The sequence below is a fragment of the Rhipicephalus microplus genome, unplaced genomic scaffold (assembly GCF_043290135.1).
Source record: "Rhipicephalus microplus isolate Deutch F79 unplaced genomic scaffold, USDA_Rmic scaffold_44, whole genome shotgun sequence".
Lineage (NCBI taxonomy): Eukaryota > Metazoa > Arthropoda > Arachnida > Ixodida > Ixodidae > Rhipicephalus > Rhipicephalus microplus.
In genome coordinates, this window is record NW_027464617.1 from 1,911,272 (window position 1) to 1,931,781 (window position 20,510).

General features: G+C 45.1%; 2 long non-coding RNA genes across 2 annotated transcripts in view; both read right to left on the bottom strand.

The window, feature by feature from the left end:
• LOC142787074 (uncharacterized) overlaps positions 1 to 9,379 on the bottom strand; it is a 67,148-nt gene extending 57,769 nt beyond the window's left edge. Inside the window, exon 1 of the long non-coding RNA XR_012889245.1 lies at positions 9,313 to 9,379. This is a non-coding gene — a long non-coding RNA (uncharacterized LOC142787074). The remainder of the gene's footprint in view (positions 1 to 9,312) is intronic.
• A 1,007-nt stretch (positions 9,380 to 10,386) lies between these two features.
• On the bottom strand, positions 10,387 to 13,889 carry LOC142787072 (uncharacterized). The gene is made up of 2 exons (XR_012889243.1): positions 13,822 to 13,889; positions 10,387 to 10,649 (listed from the first exon to the last, which is right to left on the bottom strand). It is a non-coding gene; the product is annotated as an uncharacterized LOC142787072 (long non-coding RNA).
• Positions 13,890 to 20,510: the final 6,621 nt, after the last annotated feature.

Consider the following 20,510-nt stretch of genomic DNA (forward strand, 5'->3'; position numbering starts at 1 on the left):
GCAGTCTCGGACTGATAGCGGCGAACGGAGCGTCGGCCTTCGATCAACAACTGACAAGCGGCGAAGCGCGTCGGCATTTATACTCCCGCCGTCGAATGTTCTAGCGCTACCGCTGGCGGCGGCGTACGTTCCAGAACAATCTGTACCATTCGCACAGTGGGCGTGATCTTATCGAAATGATCTACTACAGTCCGGAACCCTCTCGAAAACTGCAGGCGCGGTTTGCGCTGAGAATCGTGTGGTGTTTTGGGACGATAACAAAAGCTTGGGAAATGGAACGTGGCAATATATATATATATATATATATATATATATATATATATAAAAGAAGAAGAAGTACTCTGGCACAGGGGCAGCAGCATCGAGCATGCAGCAGAGCTTTAAGTTTGTGTCGAAGTTTGGGGCGAAGACCATGCCACCATCGAGGTAACGCAAACAGATGTTCCATTTATGGCCACGCAGAATGCTGTCCACCATTCATTCGAACGTTGCAGGTGCATCGCAATGTCGAAAAGGCATGACGACGAATCCATATAAGCTGTCTGACATGACAAAAAGTGGTTTTGAGGCGAGTGGCCTCCTCCATAGCACCTGCCTTTAGCCTGACCACAAGTATAACGAGGAGAAAAACTCAGCCCTCTCTAAACAGTCCAAAGCATCGACAATGCGTGGCAGTGGATAGACATCTATTAGCGTGATCTTGTTCAATCACGGGAAATAAAGACAGAAACGTATGGAATCATCTTTCTGTTTGACCAGGACCATCAGAGACGCCCATAAGCTCTGTGATAACGCTTCTGCGGAGCATGCATACTCTACTTGCTTAGCAATGGTGCGGTATTCTGTAGCGGACACGCAATATTGTCATTGTCGCAGCGGTGAGTGGGACCCAATGTTGATGCGGTGCTTGACTGCTATGGCACGGCCGAGAGATGTTTGTGCAATGTTGAAAAAAAGCGGTAGCACTTTTCTTTCGATGGTTGGTGAGGAGCTGAGAACACTGCGAAGGTGTTAAATCTTCAGCAATGAACGGTCCAGATATGTCCGCTGATGTTGGGTCAGGCACAGAGATGACAGCCACTTCACAGATAGTGGTGGAAGGCGCCTCATCAAGGACGAATATAATTCTGGTGGAGTTGATCGTCTCGACCTGGCCAAGGCATCCGTGATAAAACAGGGATAAAGGTGATGACTGATGATCATATATTGGCATAGTGGTAGAGCCTTCGACAAGGTCGAGAGACGCAAAAGGCAGCGGAAGGCTCTTCGGGGAACTAATATTTGAGATGGTGTGAAGAAGACTGTGTCATCGAATATGGCACTGCATGAAACTGGTACGAATACGAAAGAGCATGGAGGGATTTCGGTGTTGTCATTAACGACTAGTTTAGAGGTAGACTGGATGTCGACGGAGGCTCGGTCATTCAGTGCGCAGAATTGAACCTCAGCCCAAGCACACTCGATTACAGCGTTGTGACGCGACAAAAAGTCTCTTACCAAGACAATGGTATGGGATCACGATGAAAGAATGATGCACTATATTGTATACAGAACGTCCTCAATTGTCACACGGGCTGTACAGACTACGATCGGTTGAAGAGGTTGAGCACTGGCTGTGCAAAACGACAATCTGAAGAAAGGCGTCATGACCTTACGAACTGAGCGGCAATATCCAGCATGGATAACAGTAACAGCTGCACCAATATCTACAAAAGCGATTGCAGCGACATTTTCTATGCAAACTATAATAACATAAACAGGTGACGAATGAGGACTTGGGCAAACCAAAACTTGCACAGTTCTTGACTCATAAACTGCATCTAGTTTCTTTGTTCGTTAGGCACAGGCTGTCAACGCATAGGACAAGGTGAGCGGCGGTGCGGAGAGGGCGAGCAAAGATGTCCCAACCGAGGGCGGTGGTTATCCTGATAGCGAGCTTGCGTTAGAGTGTAGTAACCGTAACGCGCGTTGGAGTCAAGTAGAAAGAAGGGCTCTCGGCAGTTTTCATCGATGATGTACGTCCGGCGGCGGCAATACCTTGCGACGGGTCCGGGGTATCAACATACCAAACATATCAGGCGACTGTGAAAGCTGCGCATTGGATTGGAGGTGTTAGTGCCACTCCAAGAGACAGTAAGTGGGGGATAGCTCGCAGGATACTGGAATGGAGGTGCAGGCACTTGAGAGTTGGCATGGCTGCAGCTGCAGCGTAAGTGAGTAAAGCAGTTAGAAAATTATGCTCACAGGCAGCTGCAAGCGCCTGCGCGAGCTCTCCTTGAATGACACCATGGAGAAACGATGGTAGAGTTGTGGTAGGATTCAGGGTGAAGGTACCAAATAAAACTGTCGTGCGACTTCATCGCCGAAAAAGGTTTTTATTTCGGCTATTAGCGACGCTTGGTCATGACCGTTAGTCACGCTGGACAGTCATGCCAAATCGTGCGCTGGAGGACGTCTTGTCAGAACTCGCTGCTTCCGCGATTCTTTGTAGCTTTGGCACAAGCTAATGACGTCGTTAACCGTGGTTGGGCTCTTCGCCAAGAGCATTTGAAAAGTGTCGTTGTAAATCCCTTTCAGAATGTGCTTAATTTTTTCAGTTCCCGTCATTGTAGCGACCATGCCTTCGTCTTCTCCACAGAGCAGACGCCATTCGTCATTATCACCAGTGCTCCTCACGAGCTGCCGCTCGCTCGAGGGCTCGAAGCCATCAGTTTTTTTTAGTATTATTATTGTTCCATTAAAGAGTGTTTCTTTTGGACGAGCCGTCTCTCGTTCTTGCACAACAGCCAGGTAGCCAGCTGTAATGATTAAGGGACGTTCGTCACTATGTTGTTGATGGCGGACGAGAAAGGATTAACATGAACAATTTATTTGATGGCACGGGTGGAACGGCTGATGGTGCATGGATACGCTACCGTGTGCAGCGCCTTTGAGTCGGACGTCGCGGCCAACCCAGCAGTCAGGGTCGCAACTCCGGAGGTCCAGGATCTGGCCACGGCTCACGAGGACCACACCCGGTAGGCCTCGCCCACGAACCTGCTCCCGGCCACTGCACCCAGGCAGGAGCCGTTCAGCAGGCCCCGTCCATGGACCTTGTACAGGCTGACGGATTCGACCTCAAACAGACACACCGGAGCTCGACCTGGCCGACACGTACGGGTCCCACGTCCGGCTCAGGAACGCTGCCAGGAACTCGTCTTCTCGAGCGGCGCACCGCTTCCTCTGCCTTCGTGGCCTCAACCTTCGAGCTCTCTTCTCCGCACGTTCCTTGTTCTGTTGTCGATGTGCGACGCTGGTGACGCCGGCACTTGATGGCATGAGTGCGGCTACGGAGCAGTCAGCCCGCATCGGAGACGCGATGCTCCATGCGGGGAATGGCCAGCCCGTCCAGCGAACAGCTTGCGTCGAGACGCGATGCCCGGCGCAACCGTGACCATTAGCCAGGCCACGTCCATCGCTGTGCCGAACGGCTGACGGTTGACACGCCTCGCCGAGATCTGCGATGCCCTCGGCAAGGAAGAGAACAGCAGGCCAGGCCACGCCCCGAGATGCAGTACTCGTGCCGGCAATGCCGCCCCAGCTGGTGGTTGGACGGCAGAAGCGTGGACGGCCGCGTTCCCTGGCCGGAACCTGGATCGCCTGCGTCCGACGCTTCATCCCGCTGTCTTCCGTCTGCCGCTGCTTCGGCTCGTCCCCAGCCACAAAGCCTGCTGCCACGTAATCGTCGCACGTGGCCCAATCGTGGCACGCCACCTCTGTGGGCCACCGCTAGTCATCAGCTGATTGGCGCACAGTTGCCTCGTAATCGCACGTGCCTTGACCCGCACTTTCGTCGTTGTCGTTTTTTCTCGAATCCTCACACTCGTAATCGCACGTGCCTTGTCCCGCACCTTCGTCGTTGTCGTTTTTTCTCGAATCCTCACACCAGCGGACCTCGAGGTCCATAAAATATGTTTCATCCTTCGTAAAGTGCCACTCAGTGAATATTTCACCAATGAAGAGGCCAAGCCGGCAAAGCCGATAAACTCGGCAATGCCGAAATGCAACATGAATGCCAAGATAAACGCCCAAACACCCGCCTCACATCAAAATGCTAAGCCCAGAGCACCAGAGCGACACAGCAAGGACTCGGATCTCAACTCCTATTTTTACGGAGATGAAACATTGAAACGAAAGACATCAGCTTCTTTACGAGAACAGGGAGCTGTTCGTTCGAGAGCCCCTAGCAAGCGAGCAAAGCCTCAGACCAACGCATCCGACAGCCCATACTTCAAAGCCGTGGCACCACTGAGTAAGAAGCCTGTGCTCAAGGCAGCTACCATGAAGCCCCAACAATCGAAGCAACAGGACACCTTTTCCAACTATCCTGAGGACAGTGCGCCGAAATCGCCTCCTGCCAAGAAGCAAGCAACCGCAAAGTAGACACAAAAGGCTTAAAATGCTGCGTCAGCCAAGAAAGCTGCTGTGAAGTGGGACGAGTCTTTAAGCTCAGTCAGTTCCGACGAACCTGAGCAGACAAAGGTGATGGCACTGATGTCAAGTAGTGCTGCCGCTCTGCCTATTGCTTCACCAAATGCGACACCGGCTAAACTCTAGAAGGATGACAGGGAGTCATCTCTGCAAAGTGAAAATGGTAAGCCTTTCAAGAAGATTGTCAAGCCTCAGGCCACCAAACCCAAGAACACTAAGTTAAAGTTTGTAAACGAACAGACCTTTGTGGTTCGTGAATCTACCTCTCAGCCTGCCAGCCCATCTTCAACAGATGTACATTCAAGCCAATGCAAGCCATTTCATTATGTTCTTAGCTATGCGTACGCGTGGCAAGACATCTTTAGCGCTGAACTTCTCGACCCCTGGACTTTGTCGTCAAGCAGGGGGTGGCACATGAGTTGTCAGCCATACCGCAGTGCCCATCTCGCGTACCCCCCGATAGATGGCAGCACCCGCCGCCACTCCCATTGTGATTCCTCCTCGCCTCGCTAGACAGCGCTCAGTGTCAGACGCCAGTTGAGACAGCTTTAGCCTATACACATTGCACACACAAAAAAGAAGAAACTTGGGCAGACAGTGAAGGGTTTGTTGGTAACATTTGCAAGAAGCACATCAAAATTAATCTTGTGCCAAACGATATAAAAAGAGCGCACAGAATCGCAAAAGGTCAACCGGAAAAACCACGCCCGGTAATTGTTAACTTCTCCCAGTTCAAAATAAAAGAAGCAATCCTATCTAACGGTTTCAAACTGAAAGATACGCCGTACAGTATAGCTCCGGATTATTGTTTCGCTACCCGCACTGCCTAAAGAGAGCTTCTACGCTTTGCATGTGAGCACAGCGACCCTTTCAACCTTCGTTACAAGAAGGTAGTTATTGGGAAAAAATCGTGCCACTATAATGCAACCCGAAAAGTAGTCGAAGGAATTTTTCCGCGTGCTAACAATTTCGCAACCCAGTAAATGCATCGCCAGTTACCTCACCCTCTCGCCATATCCAGAATCACCCCTCTAAACATGCAAATAATGTCACCTTTTCTATTCTCTACACAAACATAAAAAGCATCATGCCGAAACACGACAAAATATGTACCATAATTGAATCATCTGATTGTGACGTCGGGATGCTGACAGAAACATGGCTTTTACCTTCCATCAAAGATTCTGAAGTTCTTTCATACCTAATCAATTTCACATTGCATCGCCAGGACCGTTTATCCGGTCGAGGTGGTGGCGTGCTCATCGCTGTTAAACATACAATCCTTCACTTCATTATTAGCATTACCAGTCCACTGGAAGCTCTTTGGGTAACTTGCGAAAGTTCCCATGGGCTGGTCATACTAGGTGTCTGTTACCGCCACCCCCCCCCCCTCCGCCAAATCAGAGCCCAACTTTAACATCAGCTTTAACGACACCTTCGACAAACTACACAAAATGTATCCCCGTAGAAAGTTTATAATTTGTGGGGCTTCAATTATCCATCCAGAAAATGATCAAACAATGTTTCCCTTCGCAGCGGTGAATGCGGCGATTTCCTAGCCTGTTTAGAAAACTACCAACTAACACAAGTTATAACCCATGCCACCAGAGAAACATTACGCAGCTCTATTATAATAGACCTTATACTAATGTCGGATCCAAGTAGCCTGCATTCTCTCCATTACCTTAAAGAAATAAGTGATCACAAAATTATTTTTGCCTCTCTCAGTTTTACTTTTCCAGAAAATAAGCTTACACCAAAGCAGATAAAGCTCTACGGTCGTGGCAATTATGAAAATATTAACACCGAACTTGAACAATTTTACAATTCATACCACCAGGGATTGAACAAGCGCACCATAGAAAACAATTGGAAGTTATTAGTCGAAAAACTCAATCAACTAACTGATGCATGTATACAGAGCATAAAAATTAAAAACAAAACATCCGCCCCTTGGTTTAACAACGCGATTAAAAACTGATGAGCCGGAAAAAACACCTGTTCAGACGTGCCAAACAACAAAACCGACCGTCTCTATGAAAAGAATATTTCGACTCTGTGCGATGCCTCTCAATTAACATTCAAAACGCGAAACGCAATTTTTTTCGATCAACACTACCAGACATGCTCAAAAATAACCCTAAGAAATTCTGGCAAACAAAAAACCCATGAAACATCTCGCCGATAACTCTCTTGGTACTAATAACAAATCGCTAAGTGACGTAGATTCGGCCAATGCCCTAAACAATGCCTTTTGTTCTGTTTTCACGCGTGAAGATAGCTTTTTTGCGAACTCCGGAGAGAACCTTGAGCCTATATAAGTGAGCTAATGTCACCTATTGAAATATCTGCAAATAGAATAAATAACGCAATTAGAAAAATGAAACTGTCATCTGCAAGTGGAAAACATCAACGGCAAAATATTAATGAACACACAATTGATAATTAGCACAGAAATTCAGCTGCTCTTCTCTGAATCACTTTCACAGGGACAGGTGACAAGTGATTGGAAACTCGGTGAAATCACTCCACTATACAAAAATGGCAACAAAGCATTCCCATATAACTACCGGCCCATATCGCTTACAAGTGTCCCATCCAAAACTATGGAGCACATTTTATTTACCAACATCGTTAATCACCTCTAACAGCACAACTTCATTCACCCTTCCCTAAATTGTTTTTGAAAAGGCCTGTAGTGTGAAACGCAACTTGCTGCCTTCATCCCTGACTTGCACACAAATCTTGACCGGAACATCCAAACTGATGCTTTATTTCTTGACTTTGAAAAGGCTTTTGATAAAGTTCCTCACCAACGCCTTTTGACCAAACCTTCTTTGCCTAATCTCGACCCATTCCTCTTGCCCTGGATTAATAACTTTCTCACTGACAGAAAACAGTTTGTCGTCATAAATAGAGCTAGGTCTCAAATCTCTCCCGTCCTCTCCGGTGTTCCCCAGGGAACAGTACTTGGCCCCCTGCTTTTCCGAATTTACATCATCAACCTTCCACACTGTATTACTAACAACATAAGATTATTCGTCGACGATTGCATTATTTACGCAAAAATCACTAGTCATGAAGATCAAATAGCTTTACAAGCACACCTAACAGCCGTTCAAAATTGGTGCCACAAGTGACATATGAGTTTAAACATTTCTGAATGTAGATCAGTGTCTTTTCACAGACGTACTAATTAGTTAAAGTACAACTACGCCCTATATAACAGTTTTCTATAACCGACTAGCTCGTATAAATACCTTGAAATACATATCTCAAGTGACCTATCATGGACCCTCCAGATCAATCACGTCATTTCAACAGCGAGTAGATCTGAAGGTTATATCCAAAGAAGCCTGAAGTTTGCTCCCAGCCACTTAAAAATAGTAGCTTTCACCACAATAATACGCCCCAAATTAAAATATGCCGCACAATTTGGAACCCACACCAGCATTATTTCATCCAAAACCTAGAAGCCATCTAAAAGTGCGCTGCCAGATTCACCTTTCCCAATTACTCATCGTTCACCAGTGTAGCAGACTTAAAGAAGCGTGCCGTATTAATTTCTCTTAGTCAAAGCCAAAAAACTGCGCGGTTCGTATTATTTCACAAATTCCATCACGCATCCCCATCCAGCATTTGCGTCACGCAACACCCCTATTTCTGTGATAGATGTTGCAACACTATGCGAGTATATTACCCTCGTCCCAGAACTACCGCATTGGCCGAATCTTTCTTCATTCGGACAGCTGAGGAATGGAACGCCCTACAGGATACCATTGTTAGCATTCAGGATGCAGAAGCCTTTCAAAATTCCCTGTTAACCATCACTGAACCATAATAATTTTTTTTCGTGTGACTTGCCATGCTAATTCTTGTGTAATGGTTTCTAGTGTCATCTTCCTAGTATGGCGTGTATGTATATTTTGTGTACTTGGCAATGATTTGCACCCTATAAGTGGTATATTTTGTCACTGTAAAATGTTTTTATCTAGAGTCCACAAACAAATGTACTTGTTACCCCCCCCCCCCTTTTTTTTCTTGTTTTGTTTGTTTCTGCCACTTCAGATATGGCCTGAAATTTCTGTTTTATGTTTTGTTGCACATCCAACTTTGCCTTTACCCATGTCTTGTATGCCCACCCCTCATGTAATCTACCTTCTGTTAGGGACCCTTGAGGAAAATAAAATAAATAAGTAAATAAATTTGTTTTATCTGCTGTAGCTAAATATTTGCTACGAAAAATGACAGGAAAGAGGAAAAACACACAGACCTGTCCAGAGCAGAGAAGACTACAGGTGGTGCCTTATGCGCACCATGTTGGGCATGGCCTGAAAAAAGTTGCCTCCAGGTACAATGAGTCTGTGGTGTTTTCCGCGCCAAGGAAACTGAATGGCTTATGTGCACACATCGGCAAAAAAAAAGAAGCCACAGTACGAAGTGAAGCAAGGGCAAATTTGTGTGAATTGTGTTGTTGGTGTGGTATATGAAGTTCCACTGACTTTCCGGATGGTGTACATAAGCCAAACAGGTGTTGTGTGAATTTTAGAGCATGGAAACATTTTAAATTATTAGAGAAAGGAACAGGCTCCAAATTAGCCCTTCATTGTAAATAGTGCAAATGTAAGCCAATGCTGAACAAACTCAGGATTTTGGGCAGAAGCCATGAAAAAATGGCACATGAAATACAGTTGAATCTCATTAATTCGAACACGCTTAATTCAAACTTCTGGTCAGTTCGAACTCATGATAAGGTCTCTTCAAAGCTATGTGTATTCCAATGGACAAAAACACCCGGTAATTCGAACGTGCAGACACTTGCGACGGTTATTTTGAACATACCGTGCTCCGAAAATGCTCTCAGCACCCTGCCCAATCCCATGGCGGCACCTGCGACACCTAAGCGCTGCCCGAAAAGGAAATGAAAAGGCAAGAAAAGGCTATGGTGGAATGTTTGCTCACTCTCTAATGCCTATCTGCGACGTGCCCTTGTCACGGTTCTCCCTTTTCCGTCCCTGCCACATAAAGACCCTTCTCCTTCCAACGCCGTTTGCGAAGAGAGAGAGGAAAAAAAAGGCTGTTGCTGGGTTGAATGAATGTGTGGTTGAAGGAAAGGAAAAAGGCACTATCTTCTGCGGCCTTTGCCCCTTGCGGAAGCACGGCTCTGCGCCTTGAAGGAAGGAGGGGGGGTCTTTCACGCGCCCATGCCACGCGTCCCCCTTCTTTCCTGTCCCTGCCACATAACCCTTCTCCTTTCAACGACGCGCGCGAAAAGAGTGAAAAAAAAAGCTGCCGTGGAGTGATGGTTTTCTCTCAAATGCCGTCTGCTTCTCTCCGCCTGGACGGAGATGCTCCTCCTTTCTCGTCATGTGCTAGCCATGCTACGGCTGCGCAGCGGAGAGACTACGCAGCCGTTGTTGTCGTCGTCTTTAGAAAGTGTCGGTGCTGGACATTTCCGCGTGCAACTTCTCTTGCCAGGAGAATGCTGAAGCCGAAGTAGAAATGCTTTGCAAGCTGCGTGCGGAATTGATTGACTTGCTGCAAGGCAAACGCATGCAGACGCGCATCACCGAATACTTGAAATAATAATGGATGTCCTGTGATTTGTAAATAAATGTAAGTCTTCTGAAACTTCCCCCACGTGTGTTAGCTCAATGCACATGCACCACTGCATGGAGAGCCCTCGGTTTATTTAGCTTTCATTAGTTTGAACTTCTTTTAATTTGAACAAATTTGCGGGCCCCTTCGAGTTCAAATTATCGAGATTCGACTGTACTTTAATCTTTTCACATTCCAAAGAATTCTTGGCGAAGCATCTTGTAGTGATAGCTGCATTGCGTTGCACAGGAAGGAAAAAACTTTCCTGGAATCTTTTTTGTAATCTTGAGTGATTAGTAGGACGAAGAAGGCATAGAGTGATTGGGCGTCAGTTTATTGTATTATGCGATTTCTGTTAGAAGCTTGTAGCATCACCACGGGACCACATGGGTACATATACTTGAGCCACGCGTACTTGAATAAACAGTTGGTAGTCGAGCTGCTTTCCTGTCTCCTGCTTCGTTTTCTGTGTTCATCATTTTATTGGCTGGAATCTTTTTTAAAGCAAAGCACCAACCAACTCATCAACGAGTGTTGTTAAAATATCCTTGTCAATCTCGTCCGGTCGAGATGTAATGACACTGCAGAAAAAAAAAGGACGCCAATCAAGAGGGTGTCGAAAATATAACAAAAAAGATGTTTGTACTTCCAGACGGTATCCTTGTTCACTATGCTGGGAGGCCGAAGCATGAAATTTCGTCCAATTCTTGACTTCGTTTATCTACGCCAGGCGTATATGGCCAACCAAAGATTACCCAAGTCTCCCAGTTTATTTCGAACCTCTTTGTTCAAAGGTCACCTGAACTTCAACCTGTTCTGCAAAGGCCAAGGCTTGATTCTGAAGTCATTGTGCATGCTGAGACTGGTGCACATGGCTTTCGGACACCTGGTAGTATCGAAAGCTAAGTGGCAGTTACTTAAAACTTGAGTCATGAACTGCAGAGCAGTTCTGGACTTCCAGAATCAGCTCTCCTTTGCTCACCGTCACCTTAATTACAGCTCTCCTTTGCTCACCATTACCTTAAATACAAGTGCCCGTTTGTTTTCACCAGTATTGAGCTTTACGCAAACTGCAAGGCTCAGCTACAGTTATTTCTCTGTGAACACACGCATCAGAACAAACTGAATCACCTACAGCCTTGTCGTAAAAATAACACGTTATACCAAGCAAGGTTAGTGGTATGAAATTTGTCCTCGTAAGCTCCTAGTCAGCTCAAGATGAGTGTGCTCGAATTTGGACTGAACTTTAGCATGAGTGGCCCACTTGAACCAAAGAAACTGATATGCACCGTAGAGCATGCCATTGATCAGATGGATGACGTCGAACGAGACAAGGCCTGTACTTGTGCGATCAGAATTCTCACCAAGTTCGCGCATAAAAAGCACACTGCCCTATTGCCCGAACCGCCCAACTCAATGAGGAATCTTCCCAAGAATTATGGTATAGTGATACTGCCAGCTGACAAACGGAATATCACTGTTATTATGAACACAACTGACCACATCAGTAAGACGTCAGACATCGTCTGGGATAGCAGCACCTATGCCGTCTTTGAACGTGATCCCACACTCAAGTTCAAATAGGAACTGCAGGATCTTCTGGTAGACTTTTTCTGATACGTGAATCCGGAACACAAGGATTTTCAGTTTTCGCTTCTTTGCCACAACGGCTCTGCGCCGGCACTGTACAGCTTATTCGAAATTCATGTTTGGCACGCCAATACGGCCCATCGTGATTGTCACGCGTTCGCCTCTCTGCAGGCTTTCGAGCCACCTTCACTATGCATGCTCCGCTGCTCAAAAGTGGCCCCACAATCATCCGTGGCTCGCAAGACATCATTGACAAAGTGCGTCATCTCACTGTGGACGATAATAAAATCATAATGACATTCGACGTCAATTCCATTTTTACCTGTGTTCCTGTGCCACTTGCTGTAAGTGCCTGTAAAGCTGCCCTGTAGGCTGATGAAAAACTGGGCAAACGCACCATGTTAAGACAACTGGATTTCTGTTTGAACAATACCTACTTTACTTTACGTGATGTGATTTACAGCAGCTGCATGGAGCCTTTCTGGGCGCCTCGATCTCAGTAACGGTGGCAAACCTGGCTATGGAGTCAGTGGAAAGCCAGGCTCTGGCTTCCTTCGACCCTTCTCTGAAAGTATTCTTCCGATATGTTGATGATCGCTTTTGCATCTTAAAAAGCACCCTGGCCGCATTCACCAACCACTTGAATACCATTGAGAAAGCTATAAGAACCCCTTGAAAGAGAAGAGCTCTGGACGTCTACGTTTTTTAAAGTAGTGGTACAGCGGGACCAACAACGTCTGGTATTCAAAATTCCTAGGAAAGACACAAATAGTGGGCGTTATCTTCATTTCGCGTCAGTCAATTCTCTCAGCCACGAACAGTCTGTGGCCTTTTCTTTAATAATATAATAAAGAGGGCCCGAAGAATTCGCAGCAAGCCAGAAGGCTTCGACTGCGACTTAGCATGTATTCGATGCGAACTGGGCGCGTGCAAGTACTCCAGAAGTTTTCTTGTTTCGTCCGAGAAACGTTCAAGGCAGAGCAACTACCATGGAAAAGCGTTGGTCTCGGGTTCGAACATCCAGCACGAATTTTTCAACACCTAACAGGCTTTTCTTTCTGAGAAATCGTACGAATTTCTGTGTGGCTTCGTGCTGCAAAATGGTGGTTGTCTGTCCCTTTCTTGAACCTTCTGCCACATGTAGATTCCCACAGAACTGATTTACGATAGTTATGTCCTTGTGCTTCAAGTTTTCAATGACTTCGCCCTGGCCCTGTCAATTGCTAGTTTTCTGGTTAGCTCAATTGGCAGAGGGACCGCCCCAAAAAAGTGTTGATTCTGGGTGCGAACCCCAAACTAGAACAAACTTTTGCTAAGAGGCTTTTCTTTCTGAGAAATCCGGCTCCATGCGATAAAAGGGCGGTTGTTTCCTTTACCCTTATTAGCATATGCTTTAATGCATAAATAGTGAATAGGAATGAGTGCAGCAACACGATAACATGATCTATGTGGTTCCTTGGAGCTTTTAAAACGTTTATGACACTTGAGGAGTCCTTTTATATAAAGATGTATCTGATAATTTCTATTCTTTGAAGTGTTTAATGGCTGCCAGAATCACACAAGTCTCTTCTATGAAGATGCCTGCATGTTCACAACACTGCTACCTAAAAAGAATGGACCGAGAGTAGTGCGCAACATGCTAGTGTGTCACTATAAAGCATCAGTAAAAACAGTGATCATTGAAAATGTCAATGCCCAGCAGCTCTACCACTGAAAATCTTGAATGCAGCACAGCGTGCACTTAAATCAGAAAAGATTGTTCAACACATTCAGCATGCTCTCATCCCTTATATAATCATTAGTTCTATGAAGTCAAGCGAAATGGTCATAAAAATTGCATAGAAAACACATCTGCATAATTACTTTATAAACAGTAGCTTGTAAAATAAAGATAGCATCAAATAACATTTCTTGTAAATATTTTTGGCTTCTAATCTCTTGAGTAAGCCTAGGCCCCTAATTATAGATGCATGTCCCTCAGACCATACAGCGGTAAACAGATTCATATTTTCCCATGACTTGTTTACAATGTTACATGGCATAGAAACATCAACATGGCCTTATGCCTACTTATAAAATATGTGCTATTTTTCGCTAATGATTGAAAGCTTATCACAGTTGACAAGGTGGCAACTTGGGCCACAGTAGCTGAGGAAAACTCACCGAAAGCAAGTTGTAGTACAGGCCGAAAATCATGCGTGGCAGGAAGGCAAACAGTGCGTCTTGCAGGCACACCTGCACACATTCATATGTAGTGAGAAATTTACGCAAACCGAGACAGGTTTAGCCCACTTCCATGATTACAGCATGAGACGAAAGCAGAAAAAAAACGGCACACAACACACCTGGAGCACCGAGTGACAACTGATTTGCTGAACATTTCGTGACAGGCGCTATACCAGGAACATGAGAAAAAGTGGTGAGGAAAGAGACAGACAGGCACCAAACTACCAACTGCTTATTGCCGGTAAAGGCTGAAAAACGGGCAAATTTCCACCCACGTACACTGGAGTGAAATAGTTACCACAAACATCTCGTCACGTGAGCATTCGATTAAACAAGGACAACTCAGATTGATAGAATGAATGAAGACAACTCAGACTGAAGTAATGAGTGGGCACAAGCCCACTCATTACTTTAAGTATAATACTCCTCTAGCAGTTCCCTTACAGTCTGGTTCCTGCTTTTGCCGATAATCCTAGCTTACTCAAAACCTGGCACACACAAGCATGACAACTGATATTTTGACAGCAGCAAGCTTTTTTATACCACTGACGGCCAGAAGAAACATGCAAGAAACATGCTTGGATGTAACATAAGTGCTGGCAATAAACAGATATGCATCATATTTCACCGTGAAGGTATTTGATTTTGTGGGGGAGAGTGGGGGCAGTGATACTGTGGGTGAGCTTATACACATATCCGACAACTTCGATATCCCATGTGCCTCCTTTATATCTCCTGTTACAGCGTCACAATGTTAGGCCACACGGCTACAAGTGGCTGCGTGTGCCACATTGCGCAACAGTGAGCATACGCATGCGTCTGTGAACCTTGTGAACCAATGTACTAAAATAGCAGTGAGACTGGCAAGCATCGTCAACTTACAGGAGGCTCAGGTGATAGCCAAGTTTCAGGATATGTGTGTAACGCCCCCTTAGTAGCATTGTCACAAAAGAAGTCTGATACCTTGACTGTGAAATTTAATGTGTGTCTGTTTTCTGCCAGTGTTAATGTACCAAGCAAGCACATTTCCTAATAATAATAATAATAATAATAATAATAATAATAATAATAATAATAATATTCATAATAATAATAATAATAATAATAATAATAATAATAATAATAATAATAATAATATTAATGATTATAATAATAATAACATAGCAAATTTCACTAAGAAGGAATGCCAAGCTCGTGATGCGACAGGGTGCTAGCAAAAAGCGTCTAACAGCATGAAAAGGGCCAGCATGTCACACACAATACTATACAATCAAAACAGCAACGGACAAGAAATAACTGCAAAAAAAGGCCTGTAAATTTGGTGACAATTTTAAATAAGAATCGAAGTCCATTTAGATGACAAGACTGAAAATGGTAAAGGCAGAATCGTACTTACACTCAAACCTAGATCTCATTGCCCTGAATTTCGCTAAATATCGGTTATAACGAAGTAACTGAAGAATAGTCTTGCAATAGAAATCGTGTTAGGAATAGACCTTTACAACAAACTTCTGGTTATAATGAAGTTACTTTAGTTTAAGAGGCCTCTCTGTTAATTTGAGTGCATACATTATTACTTCAAGGCTATTTAGTTGCTTAGATTAACATATTAGTCTAAGCATGGAGAGCCTGTGGCTGCAAGTACATCAGCACTCGGTGGCCATTGTTTGTACGAGTGTATAGAAAGTTCCACGTGTGACTGCGTTGTGTAGTGTATGTTCTAGCATGTGGGGAGTGGCAAGCTTTTTAAAAACAGTCCGTCAATCAATCTGCGGTAGGCATGATATAATTTTATTAGAAGTATTTTGAACAAGATTGGCAATGACGTTATTCCAAGATCTTCAAATATAGGCTTTGTAAGGGTGACGTATGGTTCATCGGAGATGATTATTACTTCTTTTAAATGCAAAGCATTTCTCTGGGAACTTTAGACACTAAGCATGTGTGTCTGTCTATATATTTAGCCGTTTTCATCTGGGTACTCTCATTGTTCTTCCCCCTTAACTTGGTGTGGATCCAAATTATGATGTTAGGGTGAGAGGGTTTGACAATTATGAAATATATGGTCAAAACAAAAATAATGATAAAATTATGTCATGTACGATGTCAAACCCCTTCCTCCAGACCCATATGCTTACATCACGAGTCATGTTATGAGGGTATGCACCACAGGTGTTTGGCAGTTTATATCTACTGAGGAATGGCAAGAACAGACCTTGGCAATTTAAATGCAATGGCGCTAAGAAAAAACTGACATTGGCACCACTGATGCGACGAATAAAAATAATATTTGTTACGGTCACAGCAGCAATGGAACCCATGGCGACCAAGAGTTCTACCACAGTATTCTAATAGAGAGGCAAGCAATAGCAGGTCGTGAAAAAAGACCCTATGCTGGCGTATTGTTTGGGAAACATCAATCGTGGTTGCACTGCTGCCCACCTAATTTTCAAATTTTCAAAACATATACATATGGTCTCCAATCTTACAGGGGTCACGTCGGGCTTGTGTCAATTGAACTTAGGCACCAAACACCGAAGTTAGTCTACATAGCACTATGAAGGGCTACCATCCTCGCAAGCACAAGCGCTGCATTTTAGCTTACCGCTTCAGGTGTCGGTGATACACATGTCGCCCTTGGCATCAATATGCAACTGCAAACATGTAGTCATATAAAACATGTGCGAATGTTCAACATACATATCTGTGCATATAACAATTGTACGTATGCTTATCATCACTACATAATGTACAGTATAGCTCCGAGAATGACCACTGGCGGCATGGCAGTTGGGGCCTAAAAACGTTGGTTGGGGCAAAATGACGCCCCGGCTAGAACTCGCTTGCTCCACTGTTGAGTATCGCCTTCTTCTGCACCCGCTGTGTTCCCGCTCTTACGTGATACAGTCATAGAGAAATATTCTTTCATAAAGAGTAGCCACTTGAGCCTTTCCGCAACCGAGCAAGAAAGGGTCTGAACAGCCGCTAGATAGCGTACCCCTGCTCGTTCCTACTCTTTAGTCAACATTTGTAATAGTCGTCTCAGGAGGACCACAAAAACCTAAGTTTGACATTAAATTTAAAAATAAAAAAGACGTCACACTTTTGTCACAAAGGTGAAGCAATGAATGCAATAGCAACAAATTGGAATATCCCACTGTGAATGACAAGCCAGCGCCCTGCCTATTTTTTTCAGGCCTGGGCAAACGCTTTCTTCAGGCCGTCCAGCACGCTTTCCCTCCACTCCCCGTTGCCACATGGAAGCGCTGCTCGAGTAAACTACGCACACGCCTTCCACCCGGTTTTAGGGTGATGTCAGCCTTTCAAAGCGTACATGCCGACGCCCCCAAGTTTTGATGGTCGCCGTTGTTGCCAACTTCTTTTGTTGCCATTTTGTTTTTCAACTCAACCGGTTCAACGTGGTCAACGTCAGTGCAGTCAATGTTCAGGTGGTTACAGGTTGTCTCCACGCACACGGTGTTAGTTATGTAGCACTGTGACGACATTGGAAACAGTGGTTACACGTGCCCTACCTGTGCGTTTCAACAAGGTTTTATTTGATAGGAACTTGATGCCGCAAATTCTACGTTCTTTGTGGTGCGCGTCAATGTTCGCTAGCACTGCATCAACGGTTGCTCACAGCGAACAAAGCATAACAGGCTGTTGTGTTCCACAATTTTCAAACAACACTCAGAACAGAGTGAGAATGCTTCGCTTCCTGTCGAGCTCAACGCGAAAGAAAAGTTGGCTGACCCAAATCAAGCGAGACTGGTTGGTGGTGACGCCATCGTCACATGTATGCATGGTGAGTACTGTGTTTTGCAATGCTGTCTGTGCCACAGTTACATATGGATGTGATTTGTACACTATACGATTGACGTACTGCAAGCTGCTGTGCATCAATCAAAGTAGATTACCATTAGACGGATAAAAAAAAAACAAGGGCTGGAGGGGGGTGGGGGGGGGGGCTGTCGCAAGCATGGGTGAACACGAATGTGGACTTTTGCGTGTGCAATCATAACGTGGACTAGTTCCAACTCACCGGACCTACAATGCTATTTTGAAAGAAACTTTTACCTCTGTTCAACTCTAGTTTTCATGTTGGAATATGTTGTACCGTGAGGCCGACTCGCCGCACGGAACACACAGGGCACGACAGTGAAGCACCGGCCGACACGAGGTACGCTGCAGCCGGTAGCCAAACAGGAAATGATTTATTCTGTACAATGCCGCACATATACACACAGGGTAGCACGCCCTGAGGGCGAAAACACTTCACATGAAACTGAATCTGGCAACTAAGAAATCAGAACTGAAACACCACACCATCCCCCCAAGAAAGAACAGGAAATATGGCTCTAAGATCTTTATACAATGATTAACAAAACCTGAGTAACTTTTATAACCTTATACAATTTTAGGACAATGTATTGACACATAGAACTGTATTTAAAACCTCAACATCCCCCCTCCTTTTGTCCTAAAGTAACCAATTGAAAAACAGAGAAGCGGCATGAGAAGGAGAAAAAAACATAACTATGTACACAGTCCACCATAGCTGAACGCACTTACACAGTCAACATACAACAAAAAATCATGGCATAACAGCGTATCCCTTATAACTTTATACAATAAATAAATCTACAGCCAACACACAACGATGCACACGTATGGTAGAGATTCCAACATACGAGTAAGAACGAATTTAGGACACGAAGTCCTTAAACCTGGACGGTTTCTTATGCGAACGCTTCGAACGCCGAAGCTCATTGCGCTCTGAAGTACTCCCTGGCCGAGCAGCAAGTTCGGTATGTGAGGATGAGCCTACTGGCTCGCTTACGCGCTGCTCAGGCACTTCTGAGAGCATTGAAGAGTCTGATGATTCGCTTAAGCCTCCCTCAGCTGTAGCTATGGACGAAGAACCCTGATGCAAAACATGAGAACCTGAAGGTTCGGAAGCATGTTCATCAGTCTTAGGGAGGATACTGGCATGGGAACTAGGCTCGTCAGTCAAGTATTGATACGAAGCCTGCGAAGAGTCCGAGGATTCTGAAGCATGCTCGGTGTACGGTAAAACTTCATGGTGACTGGGCACCACAGCCGAATTTGAAATTGGTGCCTGAATACCCGAGGACTCTGAAGCGTGCTCAGTACACAATAAAATATGGTGGCTCGGCACCACAACCGGATTTGAAACCGGTGCCTGAATACCTGAGGGCTCTGAAGCGTGCTCAGTGCACGGTAAAATATGGTGGCTGGGCACCACAGCTGGATTTGAAACCGGTGCCTGAATACCGTTTCTTCCAGGGACAGATGGTGATGCTGCAGGAATAGGTATAGAAACCAATGGTGGAATCGAGGCAGAGTATTGCGACTGGTTCTGCAAAGGTGTTGAAGAGTGCAAGTGTAAAGATGGTTCCCGTTCGGAACGGACGATTACAAGTTTAGAAGCATTCCGAATCGATCCATCACTGAGCATAAATGCCTGGGATCCCACTCCCGACGTAACGGTAAACGAACCTCAATATTGTGTTTTTTACCTGGAACACGTACTTTGACTCTTGGCCAACCTGAATGACTGGAGGTTTGGCTCCTCGCTTCTAATCCACACAGTTGTTTATGTACTCCCGTTTATGAAAATCTCGCATCCTTAAGATATTGTCCAAAACTGACTGCAAAGTAGAAGGCAACGGCAGATCAATCACATCAACCGCTGTGCGAGGTTGACGCTTATGAAGCAAGATTGCGGCAGACGATTCCGTAGTTGCCTGAGCAGAAAAACGGTAAGCGCCTAAGTACTCTGTAATTGCCTTCTTTAGAGGATGTTGTTATAGTTGGGCTAGTTGAATGTACTCTTTCAGGACCCTGTTGAACGGCACAACCTGCCCATTGGCTTAAAGATAGTACTTGGAAGAACAGATGTGTTGAATACCTCCTTCGCAAAGAAAGATTTCAAACTGACGAGACCTAAACTGGGGACTGTTGTTTATCACTAAGTATGCTGGAAAGCCTTCACGGCAAAAGACTGAAGTCAAGAAGGTGATGACTGCATCAGACGTATCGTCTCGAACAAAACAAACATCAGGCCATTTGGAGTAATCGTCAAACTGACTGCAAAGAGACAATCTGAAGAAATATTTGAAAGAGGACCATTAATGTCCATGCCTAACTGCCTAACAGTTTGTCAGGAAAAGAAATTGGTTGTAGGGGTGCAAAGACAGGTTTCGCCGATTCGTTGGCAGCCTAACAGATGCAACAGTTCCGAACCGCACTTTTTACTTGTTTGTCAAGGCACAGCCACCAATACCTGTCACGAAGCAGCTGCTTTGTACGAATTATGCCTGGATGATTCTCATGGGCTAACTGAATCAATTGCCCCCTGCAAGACTCTGGAACTGTAACATGTTCCCTGCAGAAAATGAGCCCATCGGCATAAGACAGTTCGCCTTTCACTGCAAAGTAAGGTACAAGTACTGAAGTCAAAGGCTTCTTTCGAGGCCAATCCTCAGCAATGTATTGAATAAGCTGCTGGAAAGTACCATCATTAGCAGTGGCTGCCTGTAACTCGTCCTTATTTAAGCATGCAGCAACTGAAGCAATTGTCTCTTCTTCTGGCGCCTGTGCTG